General features: G+C 43.8%; 1 protein-coding gene across 1 annotated transcript in view; it reads left to right on the forward strand.

The window, feature by feature from the left end:
* POLR3E (RNA polymerase III subunit E) overlaps positions 1-16,302 on the forward strand; it is a 282,521-nt gene that overhangs the window by 87,026 nt on the left and 179,193 nt on the right. The gene's annotated exons all lie outside the window — the stretch shown is intronic.

The following is a 16,302-nucleotide window of genomic DNA, read 5'->3' on the forward strand; positions in this document are numbered from 1 at the left end:
TTAGCAAAGTATGGTTCAAATTATTGTATCACATGACCAAGAACTTTTCTCTTCCAAAAGATGAATTTATTGTACATAGTTTCTCAAAAATAATTTTAACTGGATCATGAGCATGGGGAGAGAAAGTTTCTCAGCTGCTAAAAATTTCCCCATTGTTTACTTCTTTCACTTACAGTGGTATTGCATACACAATTGCAAAGTTTAAGGTTTATTTGTATCTAAAACCCAAACTACTAAATTCTCTTTCTTGTCATCGTTATCTTGGAAGTCCAATACATAGTGGATTAACCAGGAGAAATTCCCTGTAACCAGTCGATATTCTAATCTGAATTTAAACTGTTTCATCTAGTAGGTGAAGTCCAATCTTTGTACTCTTCCAGACCAAATGTTGAAATGGACTCAGTCATATGAAAGTATGTAAATCCTGTAAGTGAAAAGATAGACAACTGCCAGCAGTTGCTTTAAAAGAGGTCACTATAATAAGTACTATATAGTACAGTATTAACTTAGAGCAGGAAATCATATCTTGTAAACTGTATATAAAACACTGTTTTATGGTGCAATCATTTGTCAAATCTTTTGTCTGTTACATTGTTTTTAGAGTGTGCATTCTCATACCTAAGAACATCACTGTAAAATCTGCTGAAAACTATTTATAGGTTTTATTTGCACAAGACTTAATTTGAAATTTTTGGAAGCTCCTATTGAACACGTCTAAACATCTGTTAACATGAAAAACCTTCAGTTCATTAAAAGCAAACATGTCAGTATGATTCTTTCCAAAGGTAATCCATGTTCTATGTTGTTAATGTGTGTATGTAAGTTTTCTGATTCTCCCACTTCTATTTTCAGTTTCATTTGTTTTTTGTTTTTGAAGGACGGCTCTTTTTTTCTTCTTTTTTAATGTTCTAGATGACCAAAACATTTCATTGATTTCCACCCTTTTACCTGAAGCTTTGATATCCAACTTGATGTTCTGTGAATTCACTCTTTAATCTTTTAAGTAAAGGAATAAATAGTCCTGGTGACATACAATCTATTGTCTGAGGGAGGCCCAGAACAAGCATTGGAACTAACTTTGGATATACTCTTAGCTGTTTTTTTGCATCGTGGGCTTCAAGGGAAGAACATGTTGCGTTTGTTTTTGTCTTTATTAAAAGACTACTAGCCACAAGTTACTCTGATTGTAAGGACTGTTTTGTCAACCCACTTTGATCTTTTAAAAATTAAATTTGCATTCACAATTCAAAAAGCTGTCTTTCAGAACTAATTTTTGAAGGATAAAAGTGTATGAAGGAAAAAAAGCAGCCTGTGTAGGTTGGCGTTCCTACACAGGACATATTAGTTGTATCACCTCAAGAGATTTTAAAGTTTGTGATTGTAGCCTGTATATTACCCCAGACTTTATTAAGGATTGTTTTCTAATTGGTTATGACATTTTTCAATTAATAGTTTCAAAACAAATTGTTAATACAAACTGTATAAAATGAACATAATTTTCTTCACTTGTATTTTTGTTATCGAGCAAGTTTATCAAAATAAATTGTCTACTAAAGAAACTAAAAAGCCTCCTCTTACTTTGAAATAAGCTTTTATCTTTTTTAAAAAACATATTTCTTACAGAGATTTCCCACGTTAACATGGTGACACTGGGCTCCTGGTTTGCTTTTGTTATATCACACCTGGGGAAGATTTTCCCACCTCTCCCATCCCTAGTTCCACCCCGAGGAAGAAGATGCCATGAATATTCCAGAACAGAGACTTAGGCCATTTTTGCCAATAAGTAGATTCACTCAGTGCCAGAGCCAACAGCAGATAAGGGGCGTGCCTTGCATGCAGCTGACCCGGGTTCAGGTTTGATCCCTGGCATTGTATACGGTCCCCAACTCCCTGGGGACCTTCAGCACAGGGCCAGGAGTGATCCCTGACCACACTAGATGAGGCCCCCTTTACAAAAACCAAGCAAATAGATTTTTAAAAAAGAAGAAAACAAATGGCATTAGGTTTTATTTTTTTTGTTGTTTGGTTGGTTTTTTTTTTTTTTTTTTTTTTTTTTTGCTTTTTGGGTCACACCCAGCGATGCACAGGGATTACTCCTGTTTTATACACTCAGGAATTACTCCCGGCAGTGCTCAGGGGATGATATGGGATGCTGGGAATTGAACCTGGGAAGGCAGCGTACAAGGCAAACACGCTACCCGCTGTGCTATGGCTCCAGCCCCAGTTGTTGTTTTTTTTTTTAAAGAAACAAAACAGATAAAAATAAGTCTCTCAGCAGCAATAAAAGACCACCCACATGTAACTCTTCTACATCGTGATCCAGAGTCCCCAAAACCAACACTTGTTCTTTTTTCCTTTTTTTTCATTTTTTATTTTAAACTTGTGCAAAGATCTAAGGCCAGTTTCTGTTTCTGCTGTAATGGAGGATGAAGGAGCAGTATAGAGACCCTGGATCTCTAGACTAATCCTTGTGTTTCCTCACAGTTTTTTTTTTTAATTTTTGTTTGTATGTTTTGCTTTTTGGGTCACATCCAGCAATGTTCAGTGCTTACTACTGGTTCTGCACTCAGGAATTACTCCTGGTAGTGATTGGGGGGTATGTGGGATGCTGGGGATCAAACCCAGGCTGGTCACGTGCAAGGCAAATGCCCTACCCGCTGTACTATCACTCCAGCTTTCCTCACAGTTTTTTTACTATGTTCTCAGGTTATCAGGATTAAGTCCGTCAAACAATTACTACTGGTAGAATATCGCACCTTTGATACTGTTTCCTTTTGATTTTGCCTCTTCAGAACGCTGTGGGAAGTTGGGAGGTTAGAATAAGGTCAGATCCGGATATTCTTGGACTTTGAGTATTAAGATCCTTAAAGTCATTTTCATAGGCTAGCCAGCCATCCCTGTTTTTCTGGACTTGAGAGTTTCCCAGGGCAGAAAGTGTTCAGTGCTATAAATAGGAAAGCATCAGGGAATGGTGCTCGCCCCATGTTTTTTGTTTTTTGTTTTTAATTTTATTGAATCACCGTGAGAAAGTTACAGGATGTTTGGGTTTTGTCCCAGCTTTTATACCACCCAAATCTTACTGATTCCTGACAGAGGAATTTGGGGAGTTCTTTTCTGTTACCCTTCACAGGTCATTAGAAGTTATAATGGTAGACTCCTACGGAACCTCCACTAGAAGGGAGAAAACACATTGACTTTTTGTTTGTTTGGGGACCACAGCCAACTGTGCTTGGAGCTTACTCCGGACTCTGCACTTGGGGATCACTCCTGGCATAATCAGGGGACCATTTAAACTTGGGTTGTAGACATGGAAGACAAGTATCCTACCTAGCTGTCCTAGCTCTGTGATCTCCAAACATTTTTTTTTAAAGATTGATTTATTTGTTTTGCTTTCCGTGTGACACCCAGATATGCTAATGGGTTACTCCTGGCTCTACACTCAGGAATCATATGGGATGCCAGGAATCGAACCTGGATCAGCTGCATGCAAGGCAAATGCCCTCCCCACTGTCCTATCACTTTGACCCTCCTCCAGACATTTTTTAAACAACAAAAACAAAAAGCTTAGCTAAAAACAATTTTTAAATATCTTGCTTCGACTTGATCTTCCATCAGTCCAATTCTAGCCCCTGAACGATTATAGGAAAAACTCCAAGACCAAAGCACTGTGACTTTGAAGGCCGGTTTATTTGAGGCTGCAGGCCACACCTGGCAGTGCTCAGGGCTTACTACTGGCTCTGCACTTAGGAGTCACTCCTGGAAGACTTGGGGGGCCACATAAAGGTGCTAGGGATCCACCCCAGGTCTGCACGTGCAGGGCAAGTGCTTTATTCCAGCCCCAGCAGGGTTTTCTGTTAAGCAAAGTCAACTCTGGGTCATAGTTACTCAGCAACAAAATAAAAGAAGCTATTTATAAATGATATTAAAGATAGAAAGCATAACGTTAGATCATTTTTTAGAATTTTGATTCTTTTTCCAGCAGGAAACACTGGGGTGATATTTTCAACCACATGAAGTTTTTTTTTTATACAAGTCAGTTTTTACAGTCTCCATTCCATAGAGTAAGCCCCAGAAGAAATTTTTCATGAGACTCAAAAATATTAGAGCTGCATGCCATCGAAAAGAGCATTCCAGGGTTCCCATTTTCCAGATGAAATTAAGGACTCAAAGAAGCTCAAAGTTTCGAAGCCACATAAGTAGACCTCAACAGAAGACTCCACACCAGACAAGAATGGCTTTGAAGGGCTGGAGCAATAGCACAGTGGGTAGGTCATTTGTCTTGGATGCGGCCGACCCAGGTTCTATCCCCAGCATCCCATATGGTCCCCTGGAGTACCAGCAGGAGTAATTCCTGAGTGGATGAGCAGGGAGTAACCCCTGTGCATCGTCAGGTTTGACCCAAAAAGCAAAAAAAAAAAAAAAAAGAATGATTTTGACATATAGAATGTCTTTGACAAACAGACCTCGGATGGTGGTTACTGATCCAGTTCAAGTTCAAATTTAGTATTCTTTTCAACCAGTCTGTCTTAAACTAATCTTCAACTTCAATCTCTCTAAATCATTTTCTTAAGTTCTTATCATTCCCACATTATAGAATGAAATCCACTCTTTTTTATTGAATCATCGTGAGATACGGTTATAAAACTTTCCTGTTTGAGTTTCAGTCATACAATGATCAAACACCCATCCCTCCACCAGTGCACATTCTCTACCATCAATGTCCTCAGTATTAACCCCACACACACACTCCAACCCTCCCCTTGCCTCTGTGGCAGACAATTTCCCTCATACTCTCTACTTTAGAGCATTATGGTTTGCAATACAGATACTGAGAGGCTATCAAGTTTGGTCCTTTATCTACTCTCAGCATATATCTCCCATCCCTAACAATTCCTCCAACCAACATTGACTTAGTGATCAATCCCCTCTCTATTCCAAATCCTCTCATCTTTAACAGTAAGATTTCATGATCTGTGTCAGGCTAATTTCCCACCTTCTTCATGTTCTACTGAGTAACCTATTCTTTCCCTATACCTACTTTGTCTTTTTTTCTCTTTTTTTGAGTCTCTACTACCCCCTTGAAGTTTCCCCTAAAAACCTCCTTTGTGTTGCTTTCTTGCTTATGCTTGTGTAACACCTTACTACAGGTGAGTGGACTACTGGATTCCGGTCTCAGTTCCACAATCCTTTGTGATCTCTAAATCACTTAATCTTTATAAGCCTTAACCAAGACTCTCCAATGAGGTTAACAGTACTTACCTTCTAAGGTTGCAGTCAGTTTAAGTAAAGGCTTCAAGCATGGAGTAAGCACTCAGATGTTTCTGCTGCTCTTACTTGCACTTTCCTCTGTAACTAGAAAGTCTTGAATACAAGGAGCATTCCTGAGAGATTCAGAATAGTGGCGTATACCAGGATTATCGTAAATAATTGAGCAAATCAATGAACAATGGGAGGACAGTGACAGTGATCGTAAATAAATTGGGGCCCCAGGTTCTAAAGAATAGTGAAATTGTGCTTCCTGAAGGTTTGGAAGACCTGATCATCTATCTGCTGGGATTGTGTTAAGGAAACTTTTCCTGAAAGCAAAGTATTGCCTAGAAGTAAATGTGGTTATTTTTTCATTTATTTTTATTTTATTTTATTTTTTATTGCTTTTTGGGTCACATCTGGCGATGCACAGAGGTTGTTCCTGGCTCATGTACTCAGGAATCACTCCTAGCAGTGCTCAGGGGACCATATGGGATGCTGGGAATCGAACCCGGGTTGGTTGCATGCAAGACAAACACCGTACCCACTATGCTATCTACTCCAGCCCCTAAATGTGGTTATCTTATTGGTAAGATTGAATTGGGACTGGAGTGATAGTACAGTGGGTAGAGAGCTTGCCTTGCATGTGGCCGACCCAGGTTCAATCCCCAGCATCCAGTATGGTCCCCTGAGCACTGCTAGAAGTGATTCCTGAGTGCAGAGCCAGAAGTAAGCCGTGAACATTGCCAGGTATGGCCCCAAAACCAAAATAATAAGAACAATAATAATAATCATAAGCATGTTCTTATACAAATATTTCTCTCTAGACTGAAGATTTTTTTATGTGGAATTCATCTTGCCCTGATATTTAAAGACAGGATAGAAAAAGCATCCTGTTGATCCTGAGGGAATTCTGGCTTTTTCAAGCTTGTGGGTTTCTTATGTTGAAGCCATACATTTGCTGTGTTTTCAAAAATATGGTTTTTCCATGATAGTTTCAATTATCTGCTAAAAATAAGCCAAGGATTAGGTCTTATTTCAGATGCCGTTATTCCCAACAAGTGATTTCTATGGCATTTTGTTCAATTTTACCAATGTATTTGGTCACTATTAAATTAGTCTCCATTTATATTCTGTCAGGGAAAGTCAGTAAAATAAATGAGGCTGGTACTCTTCATTGTTTTTTCAGATATCCCGTTTAGCTGACTAAGCCACTTCAAGTTTCTTCGATCAAAAATAGTAAGTTATTCTATTGCTTTCTCCTCTGTGGCAAAATGCAAATGCAGTTGAAGAACAGCAATATTCACTGGGTGCAGGCGTGCTGATTCCACGCTGAGGTCCAGGATTGAATTCAGGGCCTCAATATGCAAAGAATGTGCTTCAGCCCTGTAAGCTCTCTTGCCAGCCAGCCTATCCTGATATTAATAAAATGGATGCAGAGTGTGTGTAAACGCAGTCTAGGCATATCTAAGTACTATATTTTAAAATATTGTATAGAATCAGAGTTAGTACAGGACACAGGTGGCTGACCCGGGTTGGATCCCCCCATATCACATATGGTGTGCCAAACCCCACCAGGAGTGATCCCTTAGCACAGAACCAGGAGTAAGCCTTGAGCACAGCTTGGCTTAGTTGTGTTCTTGGCTTAATATTTGGGCCCCAGCTTGGTATTGGTGTGTGTGTGTGTGTGTGTGTGTGTGTGTGTGTGTGTGTGTGTGTGTGTTTTCCTCTATTGTGTGTGTTTAGGTTGTTTTTTGAGACTTTCCTTTTTGGGGGTCGGGGGATCACACACTGTGATACTCAGGTGTTACTCCTGGCAGTGTATGGGGGACCATGTGGGATTTCAGAGATCCAACCCAGGTCTGCCGCATGCAAGGCAAATGCCACACTCCTTGAACTATTGCTCCAGCCCCTGCTTGGGTTGTTTTTCAGATATTTTTGCTATTACAAGTAGTGCTGTAAACATGGACCTTAGGTAACAAACTTTCCCAACATTATAACCTACATTCTAACTAAAGCATGCTTGCTTAGTTAGAAATACATTTTTAAAAAATGTATAATGGTTAGAAATAGATATCAAGACAAGGGGGTTAGAGCAGAAAACAGTAAATTTGTGTTCTGCATTTTCCATATGTTAGTTTAATTACCTCCTGTGAAGTGGAATATTTCACAGACTAGAAAAATAAAGGTACTAAAGAGCGAGCAATTTGGCCTTGGTTCGCTCATTTAGGAACTGATGACTCTGGGTTTCAAACCTTAGTTCTTTGACTTCAAATCTAGGACGACTTCTCTGTTCCACACCACCAGTTTGGCTAGTCAAACGGAAATAAAAATAGCTTGTCCCAGTTGCACGATTCCTTGGCTCAGACACAAACAGCTAAAGCTATGGTTTACTTCTGGATGTGAAATACAGGCCGCCATGAAAGGTCGTCACGACTTGAGGAACAACTTGTGAGTATATTTTGTTGTAAGGGAAAAATCAGTAACTTATTCTGTTGTTTGTGTTTTATCTTCTGTCAGTCTTCTCTCGCATCACGCTTTCTCCGGTCACTGTGATGGACTTTCATAGTACTACTAGTAGTAAACTAAATGGTGGTGCCCACTGATTTCACTGGGAACCAGGGAATTTTTCTCGAACTGGCTATCCCCTCCTCCCATTGTAGCAGGGCCCAGAGGACTAACACAGGAACCGATCATGCCGGCCTTACAAGCATTTGATAACAGGTTCAAATCCCCCATACACAAAAGTACCACATACAGGGGCTGGAGCGATAGCACAGCGGGGAGGGCATTTGCCTTGCACACGGCCAACCCAGGTTCAATTCCCAGCATCCCATAGGGTCCCCTGAACACCACCAGGAGTAATTCCTGAGTACATGAGCCAGGAGTAACCCCTGTGCATTGCCGGGTGTGACCCAAAAAGCAGAACAACAACAACAAAAAAAGTCCCACATACACAAAACTTGATCCTGGCAGCTCTGCTTTCTGTGATCCCCAGCCCTGTAATCGATTTCTGGCCACACGGCAGCTGTGTGTAAGCACCGCAGAGGGGTAGGACCCCTGGCCAGCAGCAGCAGAAGCTCTGCAGTCATTCCTGAGCGAGCACTGCCAACTCCCAGCATGCACCACTGTCAGGCATGTGCAGCCCTGGTCATCAGCAACAGCAACAGTGACTGGCAACGGTGACTGGGAAGGGAAGACATGGGGGTGATTAGAAAAGTCAAGTCATGGCTAGATTCCTTCTACTTCGCTAGCCAGAAGTCTCTTGGTGATTGGGGATGCCCCAGAGTTATGTGGAGAATCATGGCTCATACATTAGGGAGGATTCCTACCCCCCCCCCCCCCCCCCACGCACCAGGTCCTTTGTCCTCTTGTCTACACTCACCACTGCGAAGATAACAACTGCTCCAGAATAAAGGATGCAGGGGCCAGAACGACAGTACATGACAGTACAGTGGGGAGGGCGCTTCCCTTACATGTGGCTGACCCGGGTTCCATCCCAGCACCCCATAGGGTTCCCTAGGTCCCTCCAGGAGTGATCCCTGAATGCAGAGCCAGGAGTATGCCCTGAGCAACCCTGGATATGACCTCCAACTCCACCAAAGAATACAAAACAAACTACAAAGAACAATAAATGAAGAATGCAGTTGTGTTACGGTTTGCAACCCCAATTCATTAATGACATGATGGTGATCCGTTCACAAGTAAGAAGTGTTGTGTTGTACATCTGATACTAATGTTTCATGACTTTTTTGGAGGTTGTTTTGGGGTCACTCCCAGTGGTGCTCAGGTTTTATCACCAAATGAACTTTCTGTGAGCTCAGAAAAAAAAATGAATGTTTTTGGGGCTGGAGTGATAGCACAGAGGGTAGGGTGTTTGCCTTGCACGCAGCCAACCCGGGTTTGATTCCCAGCATCCCATATGGTCCCCCAAGCACTGCCAGGAGTGATTTCTGAGTGCATGAGCCAGGAGTAATCCCTGTGCATCGCCGGGTGTGACCCAAAATGAAAAAATAAAGTATGGTTTTTTTGTTGTTTTTGTTTTTTGTTTTTTTGCTTCTTGGGTCACACCCGGTGATACACAGGAGTTACTCCTGGTTCATGCACTCAGGAATTAACCTGGTGGTGCTCGGGGGACCATATGGGATGCTGGGAATCAAACCTAGCTCGGTTGTGTGCAAGGCAAACACCCTACCTGCTGTGCTATTGCTCCAGCCCCCCAAAAAGTATGTTTTTAATCTCTAAAATTCCCTTGCTTTAGACACCTAATTTCTGTATCTTTAGCTGCTTAGGGATCACTTTTAGTGTTCAGGTGACTATACACAGTGCTGGAATTTGAACTTGGATCAGCCACAGGCAAAGTGAGCACTTTCTCTCCAGTACTTTTCTTCCTTTTTGCGGCAACATGGGAAGATGCCATTGTTGACAACAATGACGAAGAATACCATCGACTGGTTCAGCACCTCCATGATTGTGTGAGGAACGCTGAGAGAGAGATAGCCACAAAAAGACGCCTGTCTTCGAAAACTCTTGAGCTCATTCGCCAATGAGACTTGACACAAGCCTCAGGCAACTGCAAGTGAACGTCCTAGCTTTCAGAGCAGTGCAGAGAAGCAATCAAGGAAGACCTCAAAGAGAGAAGAGCAGCAGTGCTGGCAGAAGCTGGGAAAAGCATTCGCAATGCCCGCCTGTCCTTCGCCAACTACAAGACCAAGATGACTGCCCTCCAACGTCCTGATGGATCTATCACATCTTCCAGAAGGGCAATGGAGAAGATTATTCATGACTTGTACTCAGATCTCTTTGATAGCCACATCCACCTGCCCACATACCAAATTCTGCAGAATAGATACGTCATTCCCAATGTTCTCCCTTCCGAAATCTGACACGCCATTTCATCGGTAAAGAAGCGAACAGCACCCAGCCTAGACAAGGTCAGACCCGAACACCTGAAGAACCTGCCGTCAGTACTCATCAATACACTGGCTTGGCTCTTCATGCGCTACCTGTCTGAATGCAAGTTTCCGTCCCAATGGAAAACCAGCAGGACTGTACTACTATACAAGAAGGGAGACATCCACGACATTGGCAACTATCGCCCGATCTGCCTGTTGTCTGTCGTCTACAAACTGTTCACTTGAGTCATCCTGAATAGGATTGGCAGAACATTAGATGAAGGACAACCATGCGAGCAAACCGGGTTCCGAAAAGGATTCAGCAAGATCGACCATATCCACACAATAACCAAGATCATTGAGGTTTCTCGGGAGTTCAAGATGCCGCTCTGTCTAACATTCATTGATATAAAGAAGGCATTTGATTCTGTTGAGAAGCGGTCATTGGAGCCCTAGCCAATCAGAGCATTCAAACTCAATACATCAGGATCCTCCATGAGCTGTATTACAGATTCACTACCAAGATCTCACCATTCTACAAAGAAGTGATCATCCCTGTCAAGAGAGGGGTTCAGCAGGGTGATACCATTTCACTGAAACTCTTCAGTGCCACCCTCGAGAACATCATGCGACGACTGGAATGGGAAGGAATGGTAGTGAAGATAGGTGGTTGGCATCTACACCACCTCCGCTTCGCTGATGACGATCATGATCACGATCATCCTGTTGTTCGTCGATTGCCTCGAGCAGGTACCAGTAACGTCTCCTTCGTCCTAGCCCTGAGATTATAAAAAGTGCCACATTCAAGGCTCTTTCAGGGTTAGGAGAATGAGACCCATCATTGTTACTGGTATTTGGCATATTGTGTATGCCACCGGGAGTTTGCCAGACTCTGCCGCGTGGGCAGGCTACACTCGATAGCCTGCCAGGTTGTCAAAGTATGATGACATTGTTCTAATAACACCAAACATTAGCCAAGCGGCACAATTGCTGGCCAACTTCGACCATGAGTGTGGAAAGGTCGGACTACAGCTGAATCTCACAAAGACTATGTTTATGACAAACGGTCTTATTCCTGACATTCCATTCACTCTCAATGGAACGAATATCTCCGAATGCAACAGTTATGTGTACCTAGGTCGAGAAGTCAACATAACGAATGACCTGGCACCTGAGTTGCACAGGAGGAAGAGAGTGGCTTGGAATGCCTTCAAGAGTGTCGAAGAAATAGCTAAGAAGACAAAGAACCTCCAACTCCGGGCACATCTCTTCGATTCCAGTGTTCTTCCTGCATTAACATACACCTCAGAGACCTGGGCCCTACGAAAACAGGATGAGAACACTATCCGGGTCTCCCAAAGAGGAATCAAAAGGGCTATACTTGGAGTATCATGCTTCACTCAAGTGAGAGAAAGAATCCGGAGTTCCGACCTCCGTCAACAATCAAGAATCAGGGATGCTGTCTCGTTTACCAAGGCATCGAAAATCAGATGAGCTGGACATGTAATGAGATTTGGAGATGACCGCTGGACTAGAGCCATTACTAACTGGATTCCACGGGACGTCAAAAGGACGCATGGCCACCCACCTACGAGATGGTCAGACTTCTTCATCAAGACCGAATGATCAGTTTGAGGCTCTTTGTGTTCCTAGAACGAGCAGACGCCATTGGGCTACACTAGCACGCGACAAGGACGAGTGGAGACATTACTGGCACCCGTTCGAGCAAATCGATGATTAACAGGATGTAAAGTGATCAAGTGACTTTTCCTCCTCTCTGACTCTTTATTTCAAATTTTAATTTTATTTATTTATTTTTTGGTTTAGGAGGCCACACCTGGTAGTCTTTAAGGGTTCCTCCTGGCTCTGCACTCAGGAATTACTCCAGGAGTTCCCCAGGGGACCCTGTGCTGTGTTGACTGTGTGCAAGGCGAGCACCCTACCCGCTGTACTATCCCTACAGCCTTTATCTCAATTTTTTTTTTGGTCACACCCGGCAATGCACAGGGGTTACTCCTGTACTCCTGGCTCTGCACTCAGGAATCACCCCTGGTGGTGCTCAGGGGACCATATGGGATGCTGGGAATCGAACTCAGGTCGGCCACGTGCAAGGCAGACGCCCTACCCGCTGTGCTATCGCTCCAGCCCCTTTATCTCAAATTTTTAAAGGAAAATGGATTAGACGCTAAAAACAAAAATCAGTCACCGCTGTCTACCCATCTCATGAGGATTAAAAGGACCAACTACAGCACATCGCTATAATATTTTTTAAGTGACAAAGAGATTTGGAATGCAATTTTTTCTGATGAAAAGATTAATAAAGGTTCTTAAGCTATTTTTTAGGCCACCGAGACAGTCTTCCACAATGCAAAACTCTGAAATAGTTGCACTGAGTAGAAGACAGACGTGTGTAGCCTTAGGCCAATTCAAATCAGGTTTTGTCACCAAATGAACTTGCTGTGAGCTCAGAAGAAAACTGTATTTTTCAATCTCTTAAATTCCATTGTTTTAGACACCTAATTTCTTTATCTTTGGCTGACAGAAATAAAATGCAGTACACAAAGATGCAGAGCAATATTCATTGTAACAGTATTAAAAAAAATTAGGAGCAGAAAGTTAATAGAGCAGGTAGGTTATGCATTGCACACAGCTGAGCCGGCTTCAGTCCCACCCACCCTTGGGTCCCCATTCAAGCACTGCCAGGATAATTCTCAAGCACAGAGCCAGCAGGAAGCCCTGAGCACTCTTGAGTATGGCCCGAAAGCAGAACGAATGAAAAATATCTCAGTGCTGGGAGGCCTTTGAGGGTGTAGCCAGGCTACATAAGCACCCCCACCAGATTCCACCTTCTCTCTTGGAGGCTGTGAAACGGCTCGGATGAGATCACTCATCACCCATCACCTCCCCCCCTCCCTTGAAGTTGTGTTTACTCAGTGTCGCAAAACAGCTGCAGCTTTTTCTTGTTGCAATTTCAGAGGAAGTATTCCGTTACTAAAACTTATTCCCTAGAAGCAGCATCAGAGCTGACCGAAGATGAAAAAACCACCACCTTCGTGTCTGATTAATTTGTGCTGTGTACAAGACCCTGCTTTAAATTCCCTTCCAATGTATACCCCTGACTCCATAGTGTACCAGACAGACTATCACTAGGACAGAGTTATCAAAAAGATGCATTTAATAGTTGTTTATTTATAAAAAAGAAGCTGCGATACAGAGGCCCAGACTAAAATGGTTAATCAAAATTCAGTAAACACAATAATGGTACCCTGGGGCCGGAGAAATAGCATAGGGGTCAGGGTGCTTGACTTACATGCAACCGACCTGGGTTCAATCATTGGCATCACATATGAGCAATCTGAGTACTGTCAGGAGCGATCCCTGAGCACAGAGCCAGGAGTAAGCCCTGAGCACAGCTGGGTATGGCCCACCACCATCCCTCACCCCTGCACCTCCTGCAAAAACTAAAACTTGGCTAGAAACTATTTATTCCTTTTCCTTTCACTTGCCTTTTTTAGCCTCAATTCATTCCCTTAGCCGGGTGAGCAGCCAGATCCTTTTCACCTGTCCCTCAGCCTGGCAGGCTGTTTATCATGAGACCACTCGTCCTCGGTAGCAGCGATGCTCCAGCTCTCCAGCTCCCGGAGACAATGCAGACGCCCGGACAGTCTCCTGGGATTCGGGACACAAAACTTAGAGAAAAACAAGAAAAAGGCCATAGGAGAATTTTGCAGAAGCACTGGCACCCTGGAGTTGCTTTCTGCATTCCCGATAGCACAGCATGTAGGGCGTTTGCCTTGCACGTGGCCGACCTGGGTTTGATTCCTCCGACCTTCTCAGAGAGTCTGGCAAGCTACTGAGAGTATCCCGCCCACACGGCGGAGCCTGGCAAGGTACTCTTGGTGTGTTCGATAAGCCAAAAACACTAACAAGTCTCACAACGGAGATGTCACTGGAGCCTGCTCGAGCAAATTGATGAACAACGGGAAGACAGTGCTACGGGGCTATTCCCCTAGCACAGGACCCGTGAGTTTTCAATTCTCCTTCTTAAGGGGTGTGAGCACCTTTGGCAGGTCTCCTCTTCAGCAGACAAGGTCTTGCACGTTTCTGCAGACTGCATTGAAAGCCAGAGTGAGGGGCCAGAGTGAGAGTACAGTGGGTAGGGAGCTTTACAACGGCCTGGATCTCCCACATCCTATAAAGTTCCCCCAAGCCCACCAGAAGTGATTCCCCCAAGTACAGAGTCAGTAACCCCTGGGCACTGCCGGGTGTGGCCCAACTCCCCCCTCCCCCCAAAAAAGAAAAGAAAACAGAAAACCAAGGAATGGTATAAGCTTCTGGGTGCTCCTATGTATGGTGCTTTTGTGGACTTGGCCCAAGGACACCAATGCCATTTCCCTCTTGGATCTTTGATCTCCCAGTGTGCTGAGTCATCTAGTTCCTCAGCACCATGTCTGTGGGGACCCTTATACACTGCGGACTCTATTCATGTCTTGGTTTTTTATTTTTTATTTATTTATTTTTTTGGCTTTTGGGGTCACACCTGGTGATATTCGGAGCTCACTCCTGGCTCTGCACTCAGGAATCACTCCTGGTGGTGCTCAGGGGACCCTATGGGCCGTCAGGGATGGAACCCGGGTCAGCTGCATGCAAGGAAAATGCCCTGCCTGCTGTCCTATTGCTCTTGCCTCACTTGCTGTCTCTGCTGATCCCCACTGACCTTTATTATTTATTTATGATTTAGACTTTCTTGGGTCACACCTGGTGATGCTCAGGGGTTACTTCTGGCTCTGCACTTAGGAATCACTTCTGGTGTTGCTCGGGGGACCATATGGGATGCCAGAGATTGAACCCAGGTCAGGGCAAGGCAAACTCCCTACCCACCGTACTATCCCTCCAACTCCTATCCGTGTCATGTAAGGATGTCGCCCCGTTTATGAGAGGGAGGGCTCTATCCCCAGGAACTAATCCCTACAGAGACTAACTGTGGCACATCACTATAATATTTATTGTCAATGAGATATGGAATCCAATATTTTTTCTGATGAAAAGATTAAACAAGGTTCTTAAACCAATGCCCCACCTGCTGGTCCCATCACTACTCATGACATTATTAAAAGGGGGAGGGGGAGACGAGACAAATATTCAGACTAGAGCAAAAATATTTTGAGCAACAGGACTAGATGAGCGCTCCTAGACAAAGATCAGAAACAGGTTGGCCCTGAGTCTACCCAGAAGCTAAGGGAAGAGGAAGAGATATTCCTGCCACACTCCGACCCTTTCCGTGGAACCAAGCCTGAACTCCACAGACCATCTGAGGAAAGTCAAGGCAGGTGGTTCCCACAGCCTTCCTCTGCCTGCCTCTCCATCCTGAAAAAATCTCTCTCTGCTTCGTCCTTCTGGCGCCCGAAGGTAGAGAACGTGTATGTCGAGCACTAATGGGTAAAGCAGAAACCAAGACTGGGGATATTGGTTTTCTTTTTTTATTTATTTTTTGCTTTTTGGGTCACACTTGGCAATGCACAGGGGTTACTCCTGGCTCATGCACTCAGGAATTACTCCTAGCAGTGCTCGGGGGACCATACCGGGTGCTGGGAATCGAACCTGGATTGGCTGCATGCAAAGCAAACGTCCTACCCACTGTGCTATCACTCCAGCCCGGATGTTGGGTTTTACTTCTGTAAAATGTCGAGATCCACCCAGCAGCAAACGAGGTGATGAGGGTAATACTGTCCCTGGAGTCTCCAGGTCTCAAAACTGGCATCTCAAAACTTCTCCAGCGTCTTACTTTTCTTTCTTTTTATTTCCTTTTTTTTTTTTTTTTTTTTTTTTTTTTGCTTTTAGTGTCACACCCGGTAATGCACAGGGGTTACTCCTGGCTCTGAACTCAGGAATTACTCCATTACTCCTAGAGGTGCTAAGGGGAACATATGGGATGCTGGGAATCGAACCCGGGTTGGCCACATGCGAGGCAAACGCCCTACCTGCTGTGCTATCGCTCCAGCCCCCTGTGTCTCACTTTTATGAGCTACCTTGACGATCAGCTTCTGCAACCCGATGGCCGCCCCATGGGAGCGTGTCCACATAGGAACGCTTTTGAGAGTGAAGACAGTGATTTGAAAACCTGACCTAGGTAAGGAAAACTAGACACAGATCCCTTAGC

This window comes from Sorex fumeus, unplaced genomic scaffold (genome assembly GCF_029834395.1).
Source record: "Sorex fumeus unplaced genomic scaffold, SorFum_2.1 ptg000130l, whole genome shotgun sequence".
Classification (NCBI taxonomy): Eukaryota; Metazoa; Chordata; class Mammalia; order Eulipotyphla; family Soricidae; genus Sorex; species Sorex fumeus.